This window comes from Thalassophryne amazonica, chromosome 4, assembly GCF_902500255.1.
Source record: "Thalassophryne amazonica chromosome 4, fThaAma1.1, whole genome shotgun sequence".
NCBI classification, from domain to species: domain Eukaryota; kingdom Metazoa; phylum Chordata; class Actinopteri; order Batrachoidiformes; family Batrachoididae; genus Thalassophryne; species Thalassophryne amazonica.
In genome coordinates, this window is record NC_047106.1 from 129,059,904 (window position 1) to 129,073,567 (window position 13,664).

At 42.8% G+C, this 13,664-nt stretch overlaps 1 protein-coding gene across 1 annotated transcript in view; it reads left to right on the forward strand.

The window, feature by feature from the left end:
- The window catches only part of LOC117508719 (sodium/calcium exchanger 2-like), a 554,569-nt gene that overhangs the window by 510,452 nt on the left and 30,453 nt on the right, over positions 1-13,664 (forward strand).

A 13,664-nucleotide genomic window follows, 5' to 3' on the forward strand; every position in this document is an offset into this window, starting at 1 on the left:
TCGCCCCGGATCCGGCCAAGGTCGCAGTGGTGAGAGACTGGCCCCAACCTACGAGCCGTAGGAAGCTGCAACAGTTCCTCGGCTTCGCAAATTTCTACAGGAGGTTCATTAAGGGGTATAGTCAGGTAGTTAGCCCCCTGACGGCCCTGACCTCACCAAAAGTTCCCTTCACTTGGTCGGATCGGTGCGAAGCCGCGTTTTAGGGAGTTGAAACGCCGGTTCTCGACTGCACCGGTCTTGGTGCAGCCCGATCCTAGTCGCCAGTTTGTGGTTTGAAGTGGACGCCTCTGACTCAGGGATAGGAGCCGTGCTATCCCAGAGCGGAGTAACAATGAAACCGATAAGGTTCTCACCCGTGTGCCTATTTTTCCCGCAGGTTTTGACCCCAGCAGAGCGGAACTATGACGTGGGCAATCGAGAGCTCCTTGCCGGTTGAAAGAGGCTCTTGAGGAGTGGAGACACCTGCTGGAGGGAGCATCAGTTGCCTTTCACGGTTTTCACGGACCACCGGAACCTGGAGTATATCAGGACCGCCAAGCGACTGAACCCCAGGCAAGCCGCTGGTCACTGTTTTTCGGCCGTTTTGACTCCGGATCACCTACCGCCCCGGACCAAGAACCAAAGATCGGATGCCCTGTCCCGTGTGCATGAACGGGAAGTCAAGACCGAGGCTGTCGGATCCACCGGAACCCATTCTACCGGAGTCCACTATCGTGGCCTACCCTGACCTGGGAGTGGAGAAGGACCGTCCGGGAGGCCCTGGCACGGAGCCCGGATCCGGAACAGGACGAAAGACAGGTTGTACGTCCCACCAGAGGCCAGAGCTGCTGTTCTGGACTTCTGTCACGGGTCCAAGCTCTCCTGCCACCCAGGGGTGCGTAGGACCGTGGCAGTGGTCCGGCAGCGCTTCTGGTGGGCGTCCCTGGAGACTGATGTCCGGGCTTACATCCAGGCCTGCACCCCCTGCGCCAGGGGCAAGGCGGACCACCAGAAGGCACAGGGACTCCTACAGCCACTTCCTGTGCCTCACCGCCCCTGGTCCCACATCGGTCTGGATTTTGTCACGGGCCTCCCGCTGTCCCGGGGACACACCACCATCCTCACGATAGTGGACCGATTCTCCAAGGCGGCCCACTTCGTGGGCCCTCCCGAAGCTCCCGTCGGCCCAGGAGACGGCGGATCTCCTGGTCCACCATGTCGTCCGGCTGCATGGGATACCAACAGACATCGTTTCGGATCGCAGTCCCCAGTTCTCCTCGCAGGTGTGGAGAAGTTTCTGCCGGGAACTGGGGGCCACCGTAAGCCTCTCGTCTGGGTATCACCCACAGACTAACGGACAGGTCGAACGGGCCAACCAGGAGTTGGAGCAAGCCCTTAGGTGCACGACCTCCGCACACCCGACGGCTTGGAGGAACATCTGGCCTGGATCGAGTACGCTCATAACAGCCAAGTGTCCTCTGCCACCGGCCTCTCCCCATTCGAGGTGTGGTCTGGGGTACCAACCCCCTTTGTTTCCCTTGGGGAGGGAGAGGTCGGTGTGCCCTCGGTCCAGGCCCACCCGTCGGAGATGCCGTCGGGTGTGGCGCACCGCCCGTTCGGCCTTGTTGAGGGCCCGGATGAGGGCTAAAGCCCATGCAGACCGTCACGTCCCGGCCCCCGCATGCCAGCCCGGGCAGGAGGTATGGCTTTCCACTAAGGACATTCCACTCCAGGTCGGGTCCCCCAAGCTAAAAGACCGCTCATTGGACCCTTCCCCATCCTGAAGGTCCTCAGTCCTACCGCAGTGAGGCTCCAACTCCCGCCTCACTGCGGATCCATCCGGTTTTCCATGTCTCCCGAATCAGCCAATCACACCTCACCCCTCTGTGCACCCGGTCCGGCGCCGCCTCTGCCCGTATATCGACGGGGAGCTGGCTTGGACAGTTCGCCGGCTCTTGGACGTCCGTCGAATGGGCCGGGGCTTTCAGTATTTGGTGGACTGGAGGGGTATGGACCCGAAGAATGCTCCTGGGTGAAGAGGAGCTTCATCCTGGACGCGGCCCTCCTGGCCGATTTCTATCGTCGCCACCCGAACAAGCTGGTCGGGTGCCAGGGGCCCGTTGAGGGGGGGTCCTGTTGTGTGGGCCGCCAGAAGAGGAGGTACTGCTGGCCCACCACCAGAGGGCGCCCTGCCTGAAGTGCAGGCTTCAGGCACGAGAGGGCGCTGCCGCCTCAGGAACAAGCCGTGATGACAGCTGTCACCCATCATCCGTGACAGCTGTCACTAATCAACCAACCCACATCTGGAATAAAAGCAGGAAGACACCTCCACCACACTGCCGAGATATCATCTTCATCTAGAGGTAATATCCTCAGCCTTTGTGGTAATACTGAAAATCTGTTTATTGTGAGTGTTTGCAGGAGTACCGGTCCTTTGTGGAGGCTGTGCAATACTGCACTTTTTCCTCTGAGGACGCGCTGCAAGTATTGAGTGAGAGGTGGAGGTGGAATTCCACCAGGATTGTTGCTGGGTGTTCACACACCACACTTGACTGTCTTTGCTTTCTGCCAGCAGTACCAGATCCGACACGCTGAGACGGTGGCCACCTGGGGACTTCGGGAGTTGGCGGCTCCAGTATTCCGCGGGTTCGGTGGTAGTGGAAATCGTGTGGTTCTGGTTCGTTTCCAGACGGGCGTCTCTTATCGTCGAGCCTGCCCACATGACACCTTTATTGATTGACTTTTGCACATTCTGAAATCTGCTGTGTTTGGTTGTGTCATTCACAACAGTAAAGTGTTATAATTTGACTCCTTCCATTGTCCGTTCATTTACGCCCCCTCTTGTGGGTCCGTGTCACTACACTTTCCCAACAAAACACCCCAGCCCAAACAAAATTGATCCAAGGTTTTACGAGGAGAGTTGCACAAATCTCAAACTACTGCGCTGTAGTTTGAGTTTTGTGGTGACGGTGTAGCGGGGGCACTGTTTAAATATTTCATTCAGTGCTGAGGAAGCAAGTGTCTGTTTGATTGCCCTGTGTCTTTTTCTGATGGGAGCGTTGCCAAAAGGGGATTGGCAGGATGTGACTTGTCTGAAGTATATTTTGGCCTCTGCGTTTTAAAATGGGATGTGGAGAATTTGTGGCTCATAATTTTTTAAGATGAGCAAACAATACTGTCAAGCCCTGCTCACCTATGGAATTACTGATCCACCATGTTATAGAAAAGGAGACAGCACTTTGTATCACAACTCTATAAAACTGAAGCATCCCTGACCAGTAATGATGGCCATGTGAGGCCTCATTACGAATTTGGTGTTTGCTTTGCTTTGTTTTGTTTAAATGAGCTCACAAGATGGCAGTGTCTATTCAAAAAAAGAGCTCAAAGCACAATGCACTTTAGTTTCCTTGAAACCCTTTTTTGAATAGACACTGCCATCTAGTGTTCTCAGGAAAAATGTCAAATGCTTCATGACTCCTCATTTGGCCATCACAAGTTACTGAGCACCTTAAAGTTTTAGACAGAAAAAAGTGTAGCGTGCTTTTCTGATGATCCAGCTTGCATCGCCATCCCACTTCAAACAGGAGGAACTGAGGAGATTGTGGTACTGAGAAACTTAGAGCAGCTCACGCTTTCCGCTTCTAGATAATTGATGGTCAGGAACTGGAGAGCCTTCTGTAGGAAGATTCACTGTCCCAGCATTGTGTCTGGAAATTTAAACATCTTTAAATTTCAGTGTTAGTGCAGAGGAACCCAGCATCCTTCACAGACCTCTTTTCATGTAAACACAAACTGGTGTGGGTCTGAACTGGTCGGATTAGTGTGTTTACATATTCTCTACTGAAAGATTCAGTACTTTTAGCACACCTGTTAGGCACATTAGGCCACTATTTAAACCTTGGCAGTGACTCCTTCAAGTTAATGTGGATAAATCCCCAAGTAGTAACATCATGGGGTCAGGATAAGTGCTTTCAGTTTCTAATATGGGCTAAAAGCTACAGAGAGACACACAGGTGAGTGGATCCATTTTTAATTTTAATGTTTAATTGAGGTCAACAACCAGGCATAGGACAGGGTACACAAGAGAGAAGCAACCAAATCCGTGAGGGGTCAGACACGTGTGAGAGGCTAAAACAAACAGGGCAGTGACACCAAATACCAGAGTCTGAGGGAGCAGGTTAGACGGCAGAGTCGGGGTCAGGCAGCAAAGTAATTGCTTGAGTTTTGTCCTTTTGTATTTGTCTTAGGATGTATATATTTTCTGTTATCAGTTGTTTGTCTTGGTCTCCAGGCCCCATATGCACAAAGCATCTCAAAGTCCTCTTAAAGAACTCCTAACTCAGCCCAAAACTTGACCCCATTGCTAGGTTTGACGTGATCCTGTAAGAGCTGTGATTGGTTGTCACGGAAAAGGAGGGGAAATTAAAAAAAAAATGCACTCTGTGCTCCTACATATATGAACAGTAAAATCAACCGATCATATAACTGCATTAAGAAATGTGTAATCATGAAAATAATTTAATGTCATGATGATGATACTCAGCAAAATTAAATTGGAGCGATTGCCGGGCCGGTTGCTAAACTGGAAATTCTTGTGCTGCAGTGCATTATGGGTGTTCTGGGTTTGGGGGGTTTTAGATATTGCTTTTGTGGTTCATGTTAGTTAACAGTGTTTAGTGTTATTGATTTATTGTGTTTTTGTAGTTCAGTTGGTTTAGTGAGTTCTGGGTTTGGGGGTTTTAGATATTGCTTTGTGGTTCATGTTAGTTGAACACTGTTGTTAGTGTTATTGATTTATGTGTTTTTGTAGTTCAGTTGTTTTAGTGAGTTCTGGGTTTGGGGTTTTAGATATTGCTTTTGTGGTTCATGTTAGTTGAACACTGTTGTTAGTGTTATTGATTTATTGTTTTGTAGTCAGTTGGTTTAGTAAGTTAAGTGTCACCATTTTGTCACCATAAGTCAAAAGTGTATCATGTTTGATGCCGCTGTGTGTTTTGTCTGAATAATAAGAGCGCCTCTGAGTGGCAGAGTGCCAAAAAGACAAAAGCTCTCACTTGTCTTTCATTATTTCATCAGCTCACCACAAAATGAATTGTTACACAGCTTGAAGATGTTTGAACTATTCTCATTCACATGCCGATTATCTACATATTAAAGGTTTGCGTGAGTTTATTAATAAGTTCAATGCAAGTACATAATATAATTGTAAATACATTAAAATTGCATGCATGACACAAGAAAGTGAAAAGACTTACTTCCATTGTTGTACATTTAAAAATCGAATGACAAAATACAACCCCTGGCAATAATATGGAATCACCGGCTCGGAGGATGTTCATTCAGTTGTTTAATTTTGTAGAAAAAAAGCAGATCACAGACATGACACAAACTAAAGTCATTTCAAATGGCAACTTTCTGGCTTTAAGAAACACTATAAGAAATCAGGAAAAAAAAAATTGTGGCAGTCAGTAACGATTACTTTTTTAGACCAAGCAGAGGTAAAAAATATGGACTCACTCAATTCTGAGGAATAAATATGGAATCACCCTGTAAATTTCATCCCCAAAACTAACACCTGCATCAAATCAGATCTGCTCGTTAGTCTGCATCTAAAAAGGAATGATCACACCTTGGAGAGCTGTTGCACCAAGTGGATGACATGAATCATGGCTCCAACATGAGAGATGTCAATTGAAACAAAGGAGAGGATTATCAAACTCTTAAAAGAGGGTAAATCATCACGCAATGTTGCAAAAGATGTTGGTTGTTCACAGTCAGCTGTGTCTAAACTCTGGACCAAATACAAACAACATGGGAAGGTTGTTAAAGGCAAGGAAAGGCAGGAACGAATGGGAGGAAACTGGAGTCAACGTCTGTGACCGAACTGTAAGAAACCGCCTAAAGGAAATGGGATTTACATACAGAAAAGCTAAATGAAAGCCATAATTAACACCTAAACAGAAAAAAACAAGGTTACAATGGGCTAAGGAAAAGCAATCGTGGACTGTGGATGACTGGATGAAAGTCATATTCAGTGATGAATCTCGAATCTGCATTGGGCAAGGTGATGATGCTGGAACTTTTGTTTGGTGCCGTTCCAATGAGATTTATAAAGATGACTGCCTGAAGAGAACATGTAAATTGCCACAGTCATTGATGATATGGGGCTGCATGTCAGGTAAAGGCACTGGGGAGATGGCTGTCATTATATCATCAATAAATGCAGAAGTTCATGCTGATATTTTGGACACTTTTCTTATCCCATCAATTGAAAGGACGTTTGGGGATGATGAAATCATTTTTCAAGATGATAATGCATCTTGCCATAGAGCAAAAACTGTGAAAACATTCCTTGCAAAACGACACATAGGGTCAATGTCATGGCCTGCAAATAGTCCGGATCTTAATCCAATTGAAAATCTTTGGTGGAAGTTGAAAGAAAGAGAAAGTTGGAGCCAGATTGATGAAGAGTACTGTTTGTCACTCATTAAGTCCATGCCTCAGAGACTACAAGCTGTTATAAAAGCCAGAGGTGGTGCAACAAAATACTAGTGATGTGTTGGAGCGTTCTTTTGTTTTCCCTGATTCCATAATTTTTTCCTCAGAATTGAGTGATTCCATATTTTTTTCCCTCTGCTTGGTCTAAAAAAGTAACTGTTACTGACTGCCACAATCTTTTTTTCTTGATTTCTTATAGTGTTTCTTAAAGCCAGAAAGTTGCCATTTGAAATGACTTTAGTTTTGTGTCATGTCTGATCTGCTTTTTTTCTACAAAATTAAACAACTGAATGAACATCCTCCGAGGCCGGTGATTCCATAATTTTTGCCAGGGGTTGTAGAAGTAATAATAAAGTAAAATATCAATAATACTGATAATAATAAAAATAATGATATTAATGTGTGTGTATGTTAACAACCTAAACAATTTAAAATCCATTAGGAGAGTAAATGAACATAAAATAATTACATCGATCAAGCAGGTAGTCTGTTACTCTCTCAGTTTGGCACCTTAGGAGCTCTCTTAAGGTCTATGGTGCTTTGTGGACAACTTTCATCTTACCAAGGAGAAATTCTAAGAAATGTCTAAGAATTCAAGAAATTCTAAGATTTTTTTTTTTCTTATAATGTCACTAGGAGCTATTTTTAGCCTTAGGCTGCTTTGTGGATATGAGCCCATTATATTCATTTTGGGTTCTTAATTTTGTATATACAGTACTACATTCTTTCTGATGCTTACATAGTTTGTATGCCAGGTATTTTGATGATTTTCCTCCTATCTCATAATATTTTTGCCTCAGAAAAAGTTCTATATATATATATTCGTTAATTTCTCTCTGTAATTTTTTAATTTCCTGCTTTACAATGAGGTTGTGTGTTTATATCTTCCTGCTGTTTCAGCTTTAAGCTCATCTGTAGATCCACTAGTTTTTGCTCTTTGATTCTCTTTAGATGGGAGGTAATGGAGATTATTTTATATCGCATTACAGCTTTAAGTGTATCCCATAAAATGATTGATGAAACCTCGTCTGTTTCATTGGTCTCTAGAAATTCTTTAATATCTTCCTTTATCTTGGATACTATGGTATGATCATTAATATATTTGAATTTAATTCCCATAAGCTATTTCATTTTTCTTAGCCTCAGCAGAGACAAGGAGATAGGATTATGATCAGATAAATCCTTTGTTAGTGTGTCACAGTCTCTAATCCTAAATCTGTTTTAAACATAAAAAAATAATCTACTCTAGCATAAACTTTAAATGAACCAGAATAGTGTGTGTAATCTCTATCAACAGGTATGTATACTGCCAAATAATAACTAACTTTCTTATGAGTGAAGTATCTGATTAGTCGGGTTGGGGGAGTCTAGTTTGTGGTCAAGCATAAAATTATTGGGCGTTTTTGACTACTTTTGGTTTTACCTTCATAATTTACCTTAAAAAACTGTTTACCTGGCCTTGTTTGGTATCATTTTCGTCAGCACAACCTCACCTATGTGACTTTATAGTTTTTCTTTCATTCTCACATACTGCATTAACACACTAACCCTAAATTCACCCCAAAACCTAAAATGCGAATCAGAAGAAAGTTAGTTTTTTACTGTGAAAGCCAGAAATATGTTTAACGAACCAGTTTTAATATTTACATGCAATAAGATGCCACACAAATTATTTTAGACAGTCAGAAAAACAATTCTTGTCCAGTGCACATCAGAAGCCAGAAAAAATGTAGATATTCGCCCTCAATATCCATGTGTATTTTTCCCCTAATTCCTTGTTTTTGTCAGACTTTTGACAGACTGTCCAGACTGTGTTAGTGGCCAAAAAAAAACAATAAAAAAAAGTGTTTTGGACTTTGGGGGGGGGGGGGTCCTCGACCTGAACTCCTGTGTTCTTCGCACCTGGAGCCTGCTCTGTGTTCCAGGAGTCAGTGCTGCAGCAGAGTTCTGCAGTGCCAACTCCTGGAGAAGCGAAGAGGAGCACGTGGTCCGAGCTACTGGGCTAATCTGTGCACAGTTTGGTGAATCCACCTGCTCTCGTTTGTCCAGACCAGAACAATAAATTCCACTTCATCATCAGATTGATCACACTCTGGTTCAGACTCTGATGATGTGCACTGCGCTTCAATCATCTTCATGCAGTTAAAAAAAACAACAAGACTTGACGCGCTGTTCCAGATGCCTGATTATTTGACACACTAAATAACTACACCACACAGTAACCACGCATGCTAAAACACTCCACCACACACACTAAAACAACTCCAAGCATGGCAAATATCACGCAACTTTCAAAACTGATTGCTGTCTGCTTTTCGCTCCACACGAAACCACACTTTTCTTCTCATAGCAAGCAAATTACATGGATTGGGGATCATTGTTTATTGACAATATATTTTACACCAGTGATCAAGAAAAATTCACCAATACATGAAAGAAAAATCCCGTTCGCAAAAACACACGCGCGCGTGCGTGGGGTCTGTGGGTTGTCATCAAACCCATGTAGAGTTGATGATGTTGAATGGTTAGCTCCAGAGTTTTCCACAAATGATAACACCCCTTTCTTACTACAGTTGAGGGAGTCGTATTTCATTCCAACCCTCTCGCTCCTCCAGCTGAATCAGGAAATGAGTCGTTTTTGCTGCAGGTGTCTGCAAAACACGCAGCGAATATGAGAATATTATCTCCCAAAAACTTGCGTAAATTATTAATCATAATTCAAGTTATACTTGGCCTGTTAACAAAATTTAAAAAGTGGTGTGGAGGTTGAATTTCACACATTCAGCATGCATTCAAACAGACACTCAGAGTGGAGCAGATTGTGTGCTACATCCGCTTAATTAAGTCATGTGACTTTTTACGCGGTGGCGCATCAATCGACTCCAGGGCGTTAAAGGAACTTATGACGTCACATGAAAGAAACATGTAACATATTACACTGGAATATAAATATTGTCTTTGGTTAACTATAAGAACAGAAAAAGAAATTATAGTTTCTTTGGTATATTTACGTATTGAAGGGTCCGTGTCCTTTCTCAAGGTGGCATTGTCGTTCCATCCCAATGTTGGCCATTTTTATGACCTTTGATCTTTTGTCATATGGCTGGTTGGGATTCTAGGTTTATTGAATTGTTCTGTAGGATGTTCTGTTGGTGTCTGGATGTTCTCTGATTTGGACACGTTTCATTAAACTGTCTAATAAATTCAGGTTGAACTGGGGTTGCCTGGAACCATTTCAACAAGTGGCTTTGATCCATAGGAAAAATTAGTTGAATTCAGCCAGGAAATGTTTAGAAGACAAATCACTTTGCGAGAAAGGAGGATTTTAGTGCAGGGTGATAACATTGAGTCAGTCCAGTGTCACACATACAACCTTAATATTGTCTGGAGAGTCAGTTCTTTGTTAAAAGTGGAAAGTTAAGGCAACTTTTGATTACGTAAAGATATGTCCGTGGCCATATTGGCTACAACAGTTATAGGGTAAAACAGCACGAATGGTGACAAAGGTCAATTTCAGTTTGTAGAGGGATCAAAATTTTAAGTTGCTCCAATTTTGTTAAAAAGTGAACTAAATTAAGATAAGATAAGATAAGCCTTTATTCATCCCTCAATGGGGAAATTTCAGTATTACAACAAATTATTGGTTGAACTAAGAAGCTTCTAAAAAAGGAATAGACTGCACCATCTGTCATGATTACTTATCAAATTGTGTGGTAACTTGTGTCATAAAATCCATTGGATGTTGACTGTTTGACCATTACTTTGGAGATGAAGCATTCAACACAGTCAGTACAATTCTATTTATTAATCATATTAGCTACCATCCTGGGATGGCTATCATATTGTTTTTCAAGTTTGTATAGATAGGGTCCTATAGATAGGTGAACAAAATGCTATATCAAAGGTATTGCCATCCTGGGTGGTTGTGCACAACCACGCTGATGCACAAACAACCTGCAAAGTTTCATCCTGAGGATATTTGCAACTTTTTAAATGCAGCCATTTGTTTGCATGCTTGCAACTGAATTTCTTTCTCTGTCTCTTTCCAAATCTCAGATACATTGCAAGCAAAGTTGCTGCCATGCAAGATCAGCATGCTGATGCATCTGTGGGAAACGTCACCGGAAGCAACGCTGTCAACGTGTTTTTGGGCATCGGCGTGGCCTGGTCAGTGGCCGCCATCTACTGGAAAATCAAAGGGAAGGCATTCACAGTGGATCCAGGTTCTCTGGCCTTCTCCGTTACACTCTTCACCATCTTCGCTTTCTTCTGTATGGCTGTGCTCCTCTTCCGACGCCGACCCTCCATTGGCGGAGAGCTTGGTGGACCCAGAGTGTCCCGCCTGTTGACCACCCTGCTGTTCCTGGGCCTGTGGTTCCTCTACATCCTCTTCTCCAGCCTGGAGGCCTACTGCCACATCAACGGCTTTTAAAAAAGGGGGATGGAGAAATTTCAAGGAACACTGCACAGCAACATGCACATATACTTTGACACTCAGTCCACCTGTATCCAGACATTACAAGAATAATATCCGTCTGTTTAATAAGGCTAACTTGGCAGCCTGGGTGTGTCCTGGTCTTCAGTGCAGGGATGAAAAATACTAACATTCTTTCAATACGCATGTGTAAAGTAATCACAGAAAAACATGCACAGTTACAGGCACAAAGAGACAGAGGGGATGGAGAGAAAGATGTTGATATGTCAGAGAAAGTGGATGTTGTAGAGGAAACAAGCTGTGTTTGACTCTGGGTCAGCCTCTTGAGTGTGGTTTCATTCAGTTTGTCCTTGAGTTTTGGGAGGTTTTAGAGGTTTTACGACAGGGTTATCAGTAATTGAAGAAGTTAGCCTGTAATGTATCGGAGGGATTCCACTACTGATACTGTTAATATAAAGACATAATAAAACCCTTTTTGTTTTAGCTGGATATCAGTCAAAACAACACTTTGGTTTCTTCCAAGAAAGCCATCTTCACTTATCCTCTTTACCCACCAACACACCAGCTGGTTCTTCACATTTGTGTACCAAAGTGATAGAATTGTGGGGTGAAAAAATGGAATGTTTCCAAGAAGAAGTGGGAATTTATGTGTTACTTACAAACAGATGAAGCTTATATCACGGTATAAATGGAAGCAATTTCCCAACGCGGACTGTAAATAGTAAATACCACTGTACATAAGGAGTGCAGTGGTTTCACAAGGCAAGTAGTGATGTCTACAAAACGGATCTACTTGAAGGCAACTCGGTTAATGTAGAAACTTAAGAGTAAAGCCAAAATGAAACACGACGCTTGTGTAAATAATGGAAGACTGCAAATCAGCGCACGCAGAAATCAAGATAAAGTTTTAAGGTGGTATACGATTGAGTAACGCCAGACAAACAAGACAGCTTCATGTTTCTCCATTCATGTCATGTTAAATATGTTTTATTTTCATTGACTAAATTAGCAGCAATCTGGCTGAATGAAGGTTTTAAGTCCATGTCTTCACTTGATTCAATCATGTTGCTTTTTTTGAGTCGGTTCCTAGTTTATTATCAGCCTCTCTGCAGGATTGTATTCCTTTTTCAACTGTTATTTCTACATGACGTTTTACTAATTTGCCTGATACATGGTGTGTTCACATTATGAGTACTGTCATACATCAGGCGCACCAGCGTCAACATTGTTAAATAATAACCATACTTATGAACATCTATGCGCCCATAGGTCTTAAAATGAGGTGTGGTCAAGCACAGTGTTGGTGTGTTGCTATTGCAAGACAGGAGAAGGTGATTCTGTTTGAAATCGAGGGCAGAGACTGTCTGCTGTATGTTTAGATATGTTTTACATAGGCGTGTTATACACTGTGCTACAAACAGCATTGAAATGACAATTAAATGGAATTAAAGTAAATAGAAAAATCAAAAGCTTCACCTCAAGGAGCTTTGGTGGCTACTCTCGCTCACACACTTTATGCGCACATAAGTTAACGCACCAGAAACCCTCTCACTTGTCTCCACTGCACCAGGTTTCAGGACACCCCTGGCTTTTTAAGTGCATGATAAATGACAGCCTGATTGGTTTATTTCATATTACACCCAAAACACCCATGATGAATTGACTGACTAAATACAACCCATTGCATCAATAGCCAAAATGGACTTGAGCTATGTACTTTAGACCATTCACCGTCAGTCATCATGATAGCGAGCTGTCAGTTGCTCCTTAGTGCTTCATCTTACTATTCGAGCATGTGTACAGACAGAGGAGGAGGAGGAAGATTTGGTGTAATGGATGGACTGAGAGAATGAGATACAGAAAGGACATATGTTCGTGATTATGAGGTAAAACTATGGTTTGTTTTAACGTGAGTGAGGAATCTCTGATAAAGGTTCCATGAGGGTGATGTGGCGTCTGAAATGCAGCTTCCAATAATCATTCATTAGTGTGTCTTTGTGGGTCCTGGCAGACGAATCCGTTATTGTAGCATGCATCCTAACAGACTAATCCTTTGTCTCTAGTGACAACAGCATGGTGAACAAAACATGCATGGCTGGTCAAACAACTCTTAACAGTATTAGTTTACTTTCATGAATTAAACCTCTAAATCATCATCACTGATGGTATGTTGTTTAATATCTGACAACAACAATTCCTATCATCAACACTCAGTTTTGATTGGGATCCAAGTCTACACATCATTGTTGGAACTGGATCCTCTTTGATGCTACATTGTCATCTTAAATTAGTCCATGTGCAATACCTTAAACTCTAGTATTCAAGTTTTCAATCCCAAAAAATCTGTCCCAGCTGCAGTTTCTTTGATACGATAAATCTATGAAATATAGGTTGAGTTTGCAGTGGTACAGCTGGATCCAAGAGAAACCACACATCAATATCTGAGTTACATCCTGCTCTGGTAGAAGTAGAGATGTAACAATTAACCAGTATGAATTAAAAAAAAAAAATCAATTTTAGAGTAATAGATACAACTACAGTGATACACAGACCCCTGAATTGATCTAAATGTAAAATGAACCGGTCAATGGCTTGGCTTTAATGTTATGAATCGGTTAAGTTAATCTTGTTTCACTGCTACATCTGCACCTTCAAATTCTCAAATATTCAACGGTTTGCATGAGGCTCTTGTGAGACAAAAAACAAAATAAAAACAAAATCAACATTTCCAATTCGCCCTATTGAGATATCC